This window comes from Scophthalmus maximus, chromosome 19 (assembly GCF_022379125.1).
Source record: "Scophthalmus maximus strain ysfricsl-2021 chromosome 19, ASM2237912v1, whole genome shotgun sequence".
Lineage (NCBI taxonomy): Eukaryota > Metazoa > Chordata > Actinopteri > Pleuronectiformes > Scophthalmidae > Scophthalmus > Scophthalmus maximus.
The window spans coordinates 14,453,998-14,467,193 of NC_061533.1; positions in this window are offsets into that span (position 1 = coordinate 14,453,998).

A 13,196-nucleotide genomic window follows, 5' to 3' on the forward strand; every position below is an offset into this window, starting at 1 on the left:
ACACTTGAACAAAATGTTGCCGTTTCCAATGCTGATTTTATGGGGATTTGTGTTATGTTTTTCATTTTTCATTCTCTGTCTCTTTTGATGTCATACAAATTATGTCTACCATTAAACATACTAATATTCAGTGGTAGAATGTAATTCAATGAATTTACTTGAGTTTTTACATGACTTGTTTTGACAAGGCAACATTTGTACACCTCTAAAGCTTCCAGAAATATTTATGAATCAAATCAAACAGTGGGTATATTCAACATACACATTGTCCTCAGCTGCCAAGTATCTTCTGCAAATCTCAGCAAAACAACCCCTCTACGTCATGAAGCTGACTGTACATATCAGTATCAGACAACCAAAACAAATGCCTTTATGTCTGCCTATCTTAATTGCTAGCAATAAAGTACCAAAAGATCTATGCTCTCAGAATTTGTATTTATGCTTCAATCCGAATATAATTCTTAAAATGTGGCTTCTTGCAAATTTTCCATTTCAATTCTTAGCAAATACGCCACATTTATATCATTGAATAAATCTAGGTTGGCCTCTTAAGATCTACTGCTAAATGATTTACACTAAGGCCAACTATTACAGTGGAAAGTACATCCCCTGACATCAGGCCAAGAAACCAGTCAGTCCTGCAAAAATGTAACTGGAGCTTTGTACAAGGCTTCGATGGCATCATAAAATTACCATCACTCCCAAAACATATTAATTTAGTGTCTAAAATGTCTCTTATTAGGAAAGTGTTCATTAATATACTGCTCTCTCACAAGCAGCCATTTGTTTGTGCTGCTCTCTGTTTCTTTTTTCTCCTGTCTCTCACCAGGTGGCATGTGGGTGTATGGCTCCATGTCACTAACAGCTGCAGAAGAGTGTGGGAGAGTCGCTGCAGGAACACAACTTAAACAATCACACCCGTTACGTCAGCTCACAATATAAATCATGTCGTCAAGGGTGGTTGGGTATCAGGACATTCCTCTTGGGATTTTACTGCCAGGAGCCATGGTTAACTGTAACTTTTTGTTTGGCAGAATTGATTAAATGAATTTCTTTTAATCAGAAAAGGCATTGGAGTAACATTGGTGTAATAACTGAATCCTATTATATGTTGAATATTGTTAAGCAGATGGCTTGTAATGGAAAAAATGTGTCTCAACGTTTCTGTAAAAACTAAAACTCAGTTTCATGACTCAGAGCAGCACACGTATATCTGAGTCACACCTCACAAAAGGAATGGCCCTTGGTCTTAATGCATGGTGAGGTATAACTGGAAGCGCCATTACTGCATTTCACTTATGTTTCCGGTTACCTAATGGAGTCTTGGTAGCCATAACAAAGTGAGTAACACATGAATATTGTCATTTTCAGTCATACAGAGCAACTCCCTAATATTGACACACATCATTTACAGAAACTGTGGAAGAGGAGAAATGAGAAAGCTGTTGTTTAAAGGTTACATCTAAGTGTGATGGGAGGTGCCCTACATACTGCCTAAAGCCTTTGAAGGAGCCATCACTTGTTGGTAGGCAGGTCTCCACGATCATGTGCCATTGCTTCCCTCTTTGCTGTTCATGGCCAGACCAGATCTGTCAGAGATTTTTTTTTTTTTGTATTTGCATGACAAATAATTAAAGATACAAATACATGAGCCAACTGAGATCAAGTATTATTATAATTTTTTTCCCCCCTTTTTCTGAAAGTTTTATTCCAGCAGGGCACGAGGCTTCAGGGCGTAGCCCAGAGCCTTAGCCCCTGGTCACAATCAAGACTATTGCAGGTTTCCAGTCTGCATTGAAGCTCGTAGTTACGTAGTGTCTTAGGTGTGGTAGTCTCTTAATGAGATTAGTTGTAATATCTCCCTCCCTATTGCGATAAAGGCTTATGCTTCGTCATTTAAAAATATTTTCTCATGAACTGAATGCATATCTCTTGGTCTCGTTGAACTTTTAATCTGTATTTGAAATTGATTCTCCGCTGTACTAAATTGTATAAGAGATGTCTTAATCTCAGTGTGATATCTGTGTGTTCCTCCAGATTTCACTGAATATGGAAAATCCCAATACTGCTCACCATTTTAACAGGAAAATGTTCTTCTATTCTTTTTTTCTCTACATCCCAGAAACTGAATGGTGTCCAGCAAAAACTTACGGGGATTTCCAACCTCCTTGAGACAGCTCGTCCATCACAGTGAACACATCTGCTTTTATTTAAATTTACATATATGCAATATATATATTTGCCAATTATTGATACATTAGGCTTCTTAAATCTGAGTGGGCTAACATGCTTAATAACAGGACTTTGACAAGGGTGTCGGTGGATGCAGCCAAAGTATGTAATAAATTTCCTTTTTTCCAGTCAGGTTGCCAATTTTTTTGCACCACCTGTTGTTTTTTCACATACTACATACTGAAATGTTTGTGTGTTGTGGGGGAAGTAGTTGTGTATCAAAACACTAGGTTATTTTACTTGGCAAAAAGGCAGACGCTGCACATGAGTTTGTCAAAATAAGATTTGAACGAGTACTGTACTGTATGCAGTATATGGCTGGGACAAACTGGTGTTGTTCTTTGCAATGGAATACCAATCTCAAGCAAGTAAAAAACCTGATTAAGTAGATTTCTGTACTGTTCTCAAACCAATGCAACTCAATGAGCACCAGGAAAGACAGAACAGCACAATTTAAAAAAAAATGTAATACAGTACACTATGTTTCGAATGAAATGTTTGCAGTAACATGATCTGTGGTAAAACGTGGTGTATGGTGCAGAACCACCGCTATGGTCCTTTAAAGAAACAGAAGTGGGTCTCTAAATATTTGGAATGGAAAGCAATAAATTCCATACTGATAGAGCTGTGGAAAGATAAACAAGAGGGAGCCATGGAAACAAAGATGTATTGTAACTACAGTATGTTGTCAAAGCCAACACATTTTTCTTGAGGTTTGTCTTGGATACATTCATAGATCACATTTGCACAGTGAGATAATTGCCCTGGGAAATGAATATGTTCAGTCGAGACATCATTTATGGCAAAGAAATAACTGCATTCAGTATTCTTCCACTGAAAGTGTAAAAAAACCAAACGTTATCACTTAGTGTAACCTGTGATGTGTCACCATTTAAATGATTTCATGGCCTCTCCTCTGTTTACTGGATCCTGCAGGCGATTTCCCTCTTTATTACTCATCCATACATTAAACACTTCCTGGACTATGAATTAGACTGATTGAAATGTTTGTAAGCAGTGTACAAAAAACTATGCCGTTGAAAAGGAGCATATTTTGGATATAGCTGAAAAAAACTTGTGTTGTTTTCATGAAGAAAAGACAATGTGGAATGTTTTTTAATTACATTTCATTTTATTCCTCCAAACGCTGAATCACGGTGAGGCTGAACGCCAGACCGAGGATGAAAGCAGCTTTAAGCCAGAGGAAAAAAATCGATATCAAATGAATTGAAATATCAATGGCTGGAGCTGGTTTGGATAGATTCATGTAACATTATTGCAATCTTACCAATTCAATAAATGATCCAAGAGCAGCACAACATGTGCTTTTTATCCTTGACTGATTTAAGGAGACATTGAGTGTCATACAATCCATGCAGACTTCAGGGTCCCAACCAAAGCTTCGGCCAAGGACACGGGCGGAGTCACTCAGCCACCTGGCATACTGAATAAAAAAATAAACATCAACTTTAATCAGTTCTCAGGCATGGTTTCGATTTTGCTTGAAATTTAGCAGCATTATCATATTTTTTGGGGGCTGAGGTTTTAAATGAAAGGGAAATTTATAGTAAATAAACGAGCACAGCATGGTGTTATCTGTTTCCAATTGAAAAGTGATTTCACCATCCATTTGCAGATTGGAAACAGATGGTGTCCAAACAATAAAACACAATTTAAAAAGTGAAATTATATAACTTGCAAACTGGTAGTATGGTGAAAATAGCAAATCAGCACAAGTGAAAAAGTGCAGTAAGCAAGTAAGAGCAGTCACACAGATGGTGTGTGATGAGAAATAGTTTGTAGACAAAATGTACAGTATGTTTCAAGGCCTGAGTTTCACAGTACATGAGTCACTTACACAAATTACTCCAGAGCAGTTTCTTCATTTATAATCAAAAGACATAAACCCATTTAGTGAGCCAAACACAGGGGGAAGACTCATGAGGCCCCGGCTCTCTGATGGAGACCGCCTTTGCAGATGTTTAGAGAAGTCTCTCACTTATTAGCAAACATGAAATGATCACATCAAACAAAGTAAATGTCACCAGCTCAAAAAGCAATGCCTTGCAAAAATGCACCAAAAATGGCAGAAGTGTATGCGTCTATTATCTAAAGTACAATAGAGACAGTATTACTGTTGCACATAAGAAATATGCATGTGCAGAGAAACGTATTGTTAAAAGTGTTGAGGGAATTATTAAATGAAGTCAGTTTGCATGTGTTGTGTAAACAGATTTGTGGGCAATAATAACGAGCATTCAGCTACATTAATCATTTACACCGTCGCAGTGATTTTGCATGAATGCACACTCCACATGTGCATTGTTAGATATTTAGGCTGGACGGTAATGTTCCTTAAATTTCCAGCAGCAATGGATTTGTGAGGAAAAAGAGCTCCGCCGTGGGTGTATTCTCATGAGTTACTGCATCGGTTGTCATCACTTTGGCAGTGGAACTCACATAAAGTTGAGTTAGCTGTTTGGATCCATAATAAAAAAATGATGAGTGTTAAATGTCTCGCAGTGAAGCTACGGCACAATGTAAATGTTGACATTGACAATATTAATATTGTAAATTAATGAAGGTACTGCACCTTTACGACACTATTCTTCTGTCATATTGTTCATTTTGCACACATCAAAGCCAAACAGTATCGTTAGCTTTATAAAACAGCCTTCAAAAGGGAATATCGCTGTGTGATGTAAAATTAATTCACAGAAAGTATATGCTAGCCCATGCTATTTTCTAAGACATTGCATATAAATGTATGTTAGCTTGTGTGTTACATACTCATACTTAACCGATTCTTACTTTCTCTGAACCTGTAGAAGATGACAATGGTGTAAACATAATAATTGTACCATTACATTCATATGAGTACAGGAATGCACCCATATATTCAAGATCATTTGTATCAATAATTGTATTCATGTACTTGTATCTTTACAAGTTACAGCTTCAGTAAAATGTGAGTCAAAATTAATTCAAGTCAAGTCCATTTTTTTTTTTATCTATCTATGCAAAGTGATGCATCTGCAGGCAGGATTGTGTTAGATACATGTTTAGCCAAGAGTATATGACGATCCAATGCAGTTTCCCCTTTTCCCCCAGACCCAGTTTCCTTCCTCCCCCCCTCGCCTGCCACACACCATCTCTTCTTACAGAGGATCCTTTGTGTAACAGGAAGCAGTGGGAAAGGGGGGAAGAAATGGCAGAGGGGCTGGATTGGTTCCATCCTCTTCTCCTTCTCGATCTTGCTGAACAGACCTCTGTTTGACAGGACGTAATACTTGGATGGAGTGGCGGTTTTGTAAACTATTAAGCCCTCAACAATGCTGGAGTAATCATTACAGTCAATTTCTTTCTCGGTCTTGCTTGTTCTTTCCCCACCTTTTGTCAGATGTGGATTTAGATTCCCATGCAAGGATACCTGCTTCACATGACGTGTCCCTTTTTACTGTAAAATTATTCACCAAGGTGTAAGGAAACATGAAACATAGAAGTTTAAAAAATAATTATTAACCATTATCCAAAAAAACATGTTTTGGACTATGAAAATGAGACAAAAAAGGCACAAGCCATGAATCCTGTTGTTATGTGCCAGGCTGGAGAAGACATTTTGTGTGTTTTTCCTTCCTTCATCTGTTCTGTCTCTCCCCCCTTCCCTGTCTTCTTTTCATGGCGATAATAACATGATTGTATTCCACCTGTGCAGTCCATTCATGCAGATTGGTTTCCTTGGACTTGGAATTGGTCGATCATCATTCAGGGACAACGATAAAAGAAGCACACCTGAAGTGTTTACTCTCCCATTCTCTCTGCTCTCAGCCTGCCTGAGGCGTTGTTAGATTGGTTGAGAAAACCTTAAAAAAAGTTGAAAAAGGTATGTAGGGATATTGTGGATTTTTTTGCCCACACGTAGTTAATTTCTCTCTACAGTCAGTAGGATTATTTTTTGGCACATCCCCTGTATTCATTTAAGAGAAGTTCTTGTGGAATCAGTCTGTTTAGTGCTGAAACCAGGACACGGACACAGAAAGCAGTTTAAAGTGTTGAACACCAAACGTGTCATCTTGTTGAATGTAGAGGACATGCTGATTATCAGGCTGCAGATCTGAAAGTCTTTTTTGTTACGAGTCCGGAATCCAATCTAAAATTCCAGATTCCAGGGCTGAAATGGCAGACAGGTTGCCAAACAAAAGAGCAGGAACAGAGCGGGGCAGGCAGAGCTGAGCGGGCTGAGTTTGGCGAAAACGCAGGGTTGGCTTGGTGATGCCTGAACAGAGACATAAAACGCAGGCAAAACAAAACAAAAAGTAGCAACTGAACTTATAAGCAAAAGACAGAGAAACGGCCACGAGTGTCTGACCACTTGGGTTGTATGACGACCTGGTGAAGTCCGGTCTTTTAGTACAGGGAACAGGTGGGGAGTTGTTTGCTTGATCAGGTGCAGGTGGAGGGAAGCAGCAAACTAGAGCGCCACGCCCATCAGCCTGCAGAACGGGGACGTCCAACATGCTGGAAGGGAAAACCAGGGGGGGAAAAGGCCCAAAAGTCAGACGAAAGAGTTGGTCATTTGTTGTTGTGGTTAGTTAGGCCGGGTTTTATTGCATTGACTTCACACACACGCATACACGCACACACACTTTGAGAACCTTGTTAGATATGTTCGTGTTTAGATGAGCTGAAGTTCTGTGGTTGTTATTTTACTCTATGCAACAATCTCTTTATATTGATCTTTTACTCAAAACTTTCTCTCATTACTGGTTTTATAGAAATGCTGGAGCTTTTCCCAGCATCTGACGAGACACATGGCCTGCAGTGCTGTAGGCTACTCGCAGTAAAATAGGAGTGGCTGTGATCACACTCCAAGGTTAAGTATGACGGTTGAAGGTCAATGAGTCATAGACTTTGTTGTACATTACACAACGTGACCAACGATTAAGTATTCTTAAACAGTTTTGAAGTATGAACGTTAAAAATCATTAATGAAAAATCATTTCACACATCCCCAACCCCCTTAACTGAGGAACTGGGATGTTATGTTTTCTCTTTTTCTGTGGGTATCAACCTCTAAATGTCCTTGGGGTTTTGAGTGTATCCATAAACCTCCCATGTCTGCACATACAGAAAAAAGATATATCTTACCCTCGTTTTCTCCTAACACTTTGTAGACACTGCCAAAAAGCCTTTCGGCAGCACCGGTGCTAGGAACAGGGGTGGGCTATGGGGATTTAGGTTTCAACAACCTCCCCGCATTTCTAAAGCACACATACAGGAAGGTCACCCCCAAAACCTAAAATGGACAGTGTTATGGTTTAGTGCCCAGTTGCTACTCTTTTCCACTGCAGCCCCCCAGATTTACAACAACTGAAGAAACATGTGGGTTTAATGGAGACTTTGAAATTGGGTCATGGTTAACTACTCCCCTGTGTTCTGTAGCAGTGACCTTCTGCATGATGCTCTGTGGTTTCTTTACAAAATGCAAACGAATGAACGATATGTCCTTTAACCAGAATTGACTGTTTATGCTGCCAAGTAAAAGATCAGAGATGCACGACTCTGTGCAGAGCTCAGGATATGTTCTTTTTTACAAATAAGGGATACGTTCCCAAAGTGTAATGGATTTAAAAGCAAAGAAGCCATGCTTCGGAATTTGTTCTGCAATCAGATCCAAAAGAGTTCAAATTTCAGCAATATCTGTCCAACATCAATGTGTTCTGGGATCTCTTGTAAAGCTAGATTGTGTGATGCTCTCTTAAAAGCCCATTCCATTTCATTATCCCCACAGTCTGTCGCCTGTCCTCTCCTACCCTCGCCGGGAAACTAGACCAATCGATGCCAGGCTGCTCTTGCCCTCTTTCACCTCCTTTCTTCTCTACCACTAAGCATAACATCCATCCTCATCCCTTGCACATTAGATGAATACAACAAAATAAAACAATGTAATTTGATAATAATAAAAAAAGGACTGCGACCCAGAGAGATCGTCAATAGAACAGGCTGCGAAATAGATGAAAATTTGATATTATGACTTCTTTCACCTCGAATACAAGTCTTTTTATTCACTCTTGTTCTGCCCTTTTTTTCCACATGTCTCTGTTCTAAATCAGCCTGGCTGACTGCGCTGCCATTTCAACAGTGATGTGCCGCTGCCTGTAGCTGCCTCCCTGTGTGGGAATCTACACTGCAGCATGAGAATAGCTTCCACATGTTGTCTACAGAGAAGGACAATGAGAACAATGGCGGGAACAAGAAAGGGAAAGAACCAGAGATAGATCTTTTTTTGCTTTGTAATTCTTTGATATTATATTTATAATATAATAACTGCAAAAGATATCTGAAAAAAATATGTGGTGCAGTAACTCTGGGACCTCAGTGAAAACCATACAGTGTAGCTCAATGGGGTTCTCATGTCTCTCCGATAGAGGTGAAAATTACCCCGAAAATACCTACCGCTTAAATACTATAAAGCAGCTGCAGCCGGCTTGAATTCATGTAAAATTTTCCAAAAGTAACAAGGTTCTATAATGGAGAAGAGGTACACCCGTGTCTACTCCGGCAGCATTATCCATATGTTTTGCTCAGCATGTTCCAACCATCCATAAATGCAACGCTTGCAACAGCTGCTTCTGTTGGCTGAATGACACAAGCAAATGCAGCCACACCCCGTATTGTATGTGTTTTTTTTAAATTAGAAACACATTATCTGTACTTTTTGCAAGGCTCTTCTTAAAGCTTTTAAAAATGTGTCATTATAACAATGCAATGCATTATAGCAACTGCAATGCATGCATAGTAATAATGCACACTAATGCATTGCATAACGAATGCAAAAAATATATGGCAAAAAACTTTCATGGTAGACTGTCATTCTGTGGAAACCCCTGTGTGCCTGTCAACATGCGGCAGGGACTCAGCACCTATTTCTTTCATGCATGGGCAAAAAAACAAACAAAAGAAACTACAAAACCAATCATAACTTAAAGAACCATGTGTGAAACAGTAAAGTTCATTGTGTACGTGATGCTGACATACAGGATGCAAGAGCTCGACAGTTCACTTCAAAGAACCGCTGTGAAACCATAATCATTTTTGCGTGTAAAGATGGGTGGAGGTTGGATTCTTGCGCATACAGGTCATTATGAAAATAAAAAAGAACTCGTATTTAAAATGCTTCATCTGTTTTGTGTAATAACCCAGATGCTGCAGCTGAAGAAAACAAGGCTGGTAGGCTGACGATAGAGGCTGCTGCAGGATGACGTCCCCATTCCTCATGGGAGGAACAAAGAAACAGTCTTCATGTTAATATGATTCTCCGTTACAGGTTTTATACTCTACACAACATAATTCCCCTGGACTGCACCATGTGCATGTTGTATTCCCTTTTGGGCTACGAAGCCCATTGACTACTGAACATCAAGCTGTTTCCAATTTATTCTCTTTCCTTTCCCATCAGCAGGCAGTAAAGTGGCATGTACACCTAGTCCTGGAAATCCTGTGCAGACTCAATGTTAAAACGATAATTGATGTCATTTCACAGGTGAAAAAACCTCTGAGAGAATCAGAGAAAGGCGATATATTAAAGCTTGGTAATGTCATTTGTTCCGTTTCATTGTTAGCTATGGTAAAATTCTGTGAGTCACTGATGTGATTATTCTGTCAGAGCCTACAGTGACAAAATGTGAAAACTAACTGTAGCTTTGCTTGGTTACTGTCAATATCTCAGTGCAACAAGCAAAACGACAACATGTACAATAATGTTAAAAATGTGTCTATAAAATATGAAATGCTTTGAGTTACTGTTTGGGCTGCATTGAGGGAGAATATGATTTCCTATGTCTTTTTTCCTATGTCAGCACTCGGGGGGTGGCATTTCAACGCCTTCACATACTAGTATTATGTAAGGTTGGTTTGAGGAGAATGTTGAGAGTGCATGACACCGGGCACATAACCACAGTGCTAACATGTCACAAACAGCGATGGAAGCATGACATCATTAAACATAAAAAAGTGATTTCCTGTGTTAGCTGGAAGTATTCATGCTATATGGTCGCGGTTACTTTAGTCTTGAGGGCAGTTTTAGTTTGACCCCAGCATGTTTCAAAGTAGCCAGTCACATGTCTGGGTCCTTTCTGCAACTTTATGTTCACCACCACATCTCCACCAAGAGCTCCGTGAAGCAATTTAGAATTACTCTCTGCACTCACTTAACCCCGTGGAGAATAGCCAGTCACGCTGTTGGCCGCGCTCCGGTCTTGAATTTTTTCTCCGTGTTATATGTTCTCCCTTCAAATTTAAAGAGACTGCAAGTCAGCTATGGAGTCACACTAACACTCTGCACATTGACCAAATTTAGAGTTTGATTGATGTCTCCACCCACCACAGTGAGGGAGGATCGCGATCTGTAGCATAAAGCTGATTCAGCAAAGACTTGAGTCATAGCTCTGTGAGTCTTATTCTGAGTCATTTTCTGCATGTGCTCTCTTTGACGGAGGCCCTGCTTTGCTTCCAGTAACAAGTGGATCCCAGCAGGCCACAGGCGAGATTATATAACTCAATAGTTCTGCCATGTACTTCTCTGTGAGAGCTGTGATGTAAGTCTCCTAAATCCATTCAGCACAAGAGTTGGAACGTTAACAGGGTACATCTGGATACAGAGTATATAGAGAGCAATCTTTGTGTTGACTAATGAAAGTGTAAGAGCTTAATAAATATGATGGATATTGAGTCAAAATGAAGAGTAGGGACAGATAGCCGATGTCTTAAGACTTTAGATTGATGTTACATCCTTTTACAGAATTGGAATGGAATCAATCACGTGTGCACAAGAAAAAGCGAAAGCTGCAGATAGACGTAAATTATTTTCTCTACAGTGCGTCTCTGGCCTGCGTTTGAAGTGTCTTGAAAGCCCATTGATGCCAACTAATTGATGACGGGCGGGGGGAGGGGGGCTGTTTTAGGTTTTTAGATTTGTTGGCTTAGGCTGCAGCTTCATAAACAACCGCTGCTCTGTTGTGCTGCTGCAAATGATTCCACTCAACACTGACCCCATTGTTGGGGGAAAAAAAGGGGAAAAAACATTTGGTACCACTTATTTTTGAGGGGTCCCATATGCTTCCTCAAGCGTTTAGGGCTTGCAGCCGGGACACCTGAGGTTTGTCTTTATCTGATAATGTTCTGTGGGAATATTTATCTGATGGGACAGAGCGGTACGGACACATCTTTTGCAACAATACAAGTCATATGCAGTCCGCAGTGGCTCTGATGTGTTCTGACATATTAAATCTCACAATCCACCAGCAGCTCTTTCTGGCTCATTGCCTCTCACTGCCCATTAATGGCCTCTGTCCATTGCCAAGGTAACTACACACAGTTGGTGTGTAGCTGTTTCACTGTAATTGTCGTGGTTGCCGACATCCTGTGCAGTCTCTCCCTTTGTAGCTTCCCATACAAACTCACATGCTGGCCCCACCCATATGCTGAAAAACTTGAACAACACTTGGTATGGTAATATTTCTCAGCACGGAGGGATCCAGTCAGTCCAGGCTCCCTTAATTGTGACACAAACAGAACACTCAAACTTAACTCTCTCTGCAGAAATGATACTGAACCCAACTGCTGTAGAAGGATCACAGGAGCACATAATGCTCATTGATGACAGACACTGCATTGTGATGAAGGGTTTGGTTAAAGGACAGGGAGATCAATTGCCCCCCCCCCCCCCCCCCCCCCCCCCGATAACCTTTTCAGGCACGGGGCCTTTGCGGACATTTCCAGTCTTCAAGAATAAAAATAATATACCATCCTTCATCTTAGCCTGTGAAGGGCCAAACTCAACATCTTTGGACTACATGAGAGGAAACCAGAGCACCTGAAGTAAACCTTCAAAGGCACGGGCACGACACATATTTGTATTCCACATACAATAAATGTAAGACACATGAAATAAAAGCAGTCAGGTACTCATTCACACATCACATCATCAGCTAAAACTGATGATAATGACAGGATAACAAATATCTGTGATCATGACTCTCCCTGAAAACGTATTCGTAATGCAATTAAAATGAATGTGCCCTGGCCTCTACTGGCGTCGGAGGTGCACAACACTTAGCTGAACTCATTCACAGGTTGGTCAACAAATTTACACCATGAGTAGATAACTATATATATAATACATCATTTTCATGCTGACTGTCGCTGATGTTTCAATGGCAAAGCTCCGTCATGTCATCATGAGATCCCACTTACTACTCCTGTAGCATGCACAGCATGTTGCCTGGGTGAAAACAGAGAAAGGAAGAACAAAAAGCACCAGAGAAAGTGAAAGTACGTTTCGTATTTAGTTTATGGCAGTGTATGTATATCATTTTGTTAAATAAATGTTCTCCCTGCACTGTTCAAATTCTATACCTAAGCTGTTCCGGAACAATTGTACCCAGTAACGCAAAGGCACAAATATAAGACGACAGTAGTTGTTCTATAAATTTGAGCACTTGAATAAACAAAACATTAGTTGAGTCACATTTGAATTCTAGTACATAGTGAAAAAAAAAGGTTGAATGGAGATATAAATACAATAGCCTGTTTTAGGGGTTTGGGTGATTTTCAAAGCTTTGACCTGAATGATTTATCTAACCTCTGCTTATGTTTTCACGCAACACAATTAAATGTTTTAATTAATCTTTTTTTTTTCCAGGGCTGCTACTGCACAGTAGCATAGCACTATTCCACAATTCCTGCAGTAAACCGGCCCCGACTCTGCAATAAATTGACTCCAAAATGACTTTTTAAATACAAGTCATTCTTTCAAACAGCCTTGCTCAGGGGGGTTTCCTCATACACTTTGCAGAGCCCCTGTCGGGTAACTGTCTTGTGAATTATTTATCCTGTGTCCCTACAGTATAGGCCTTTGAACGGCCCGCATGATCTCTCGCAGCCAGGTCAACATGAGTGTCACA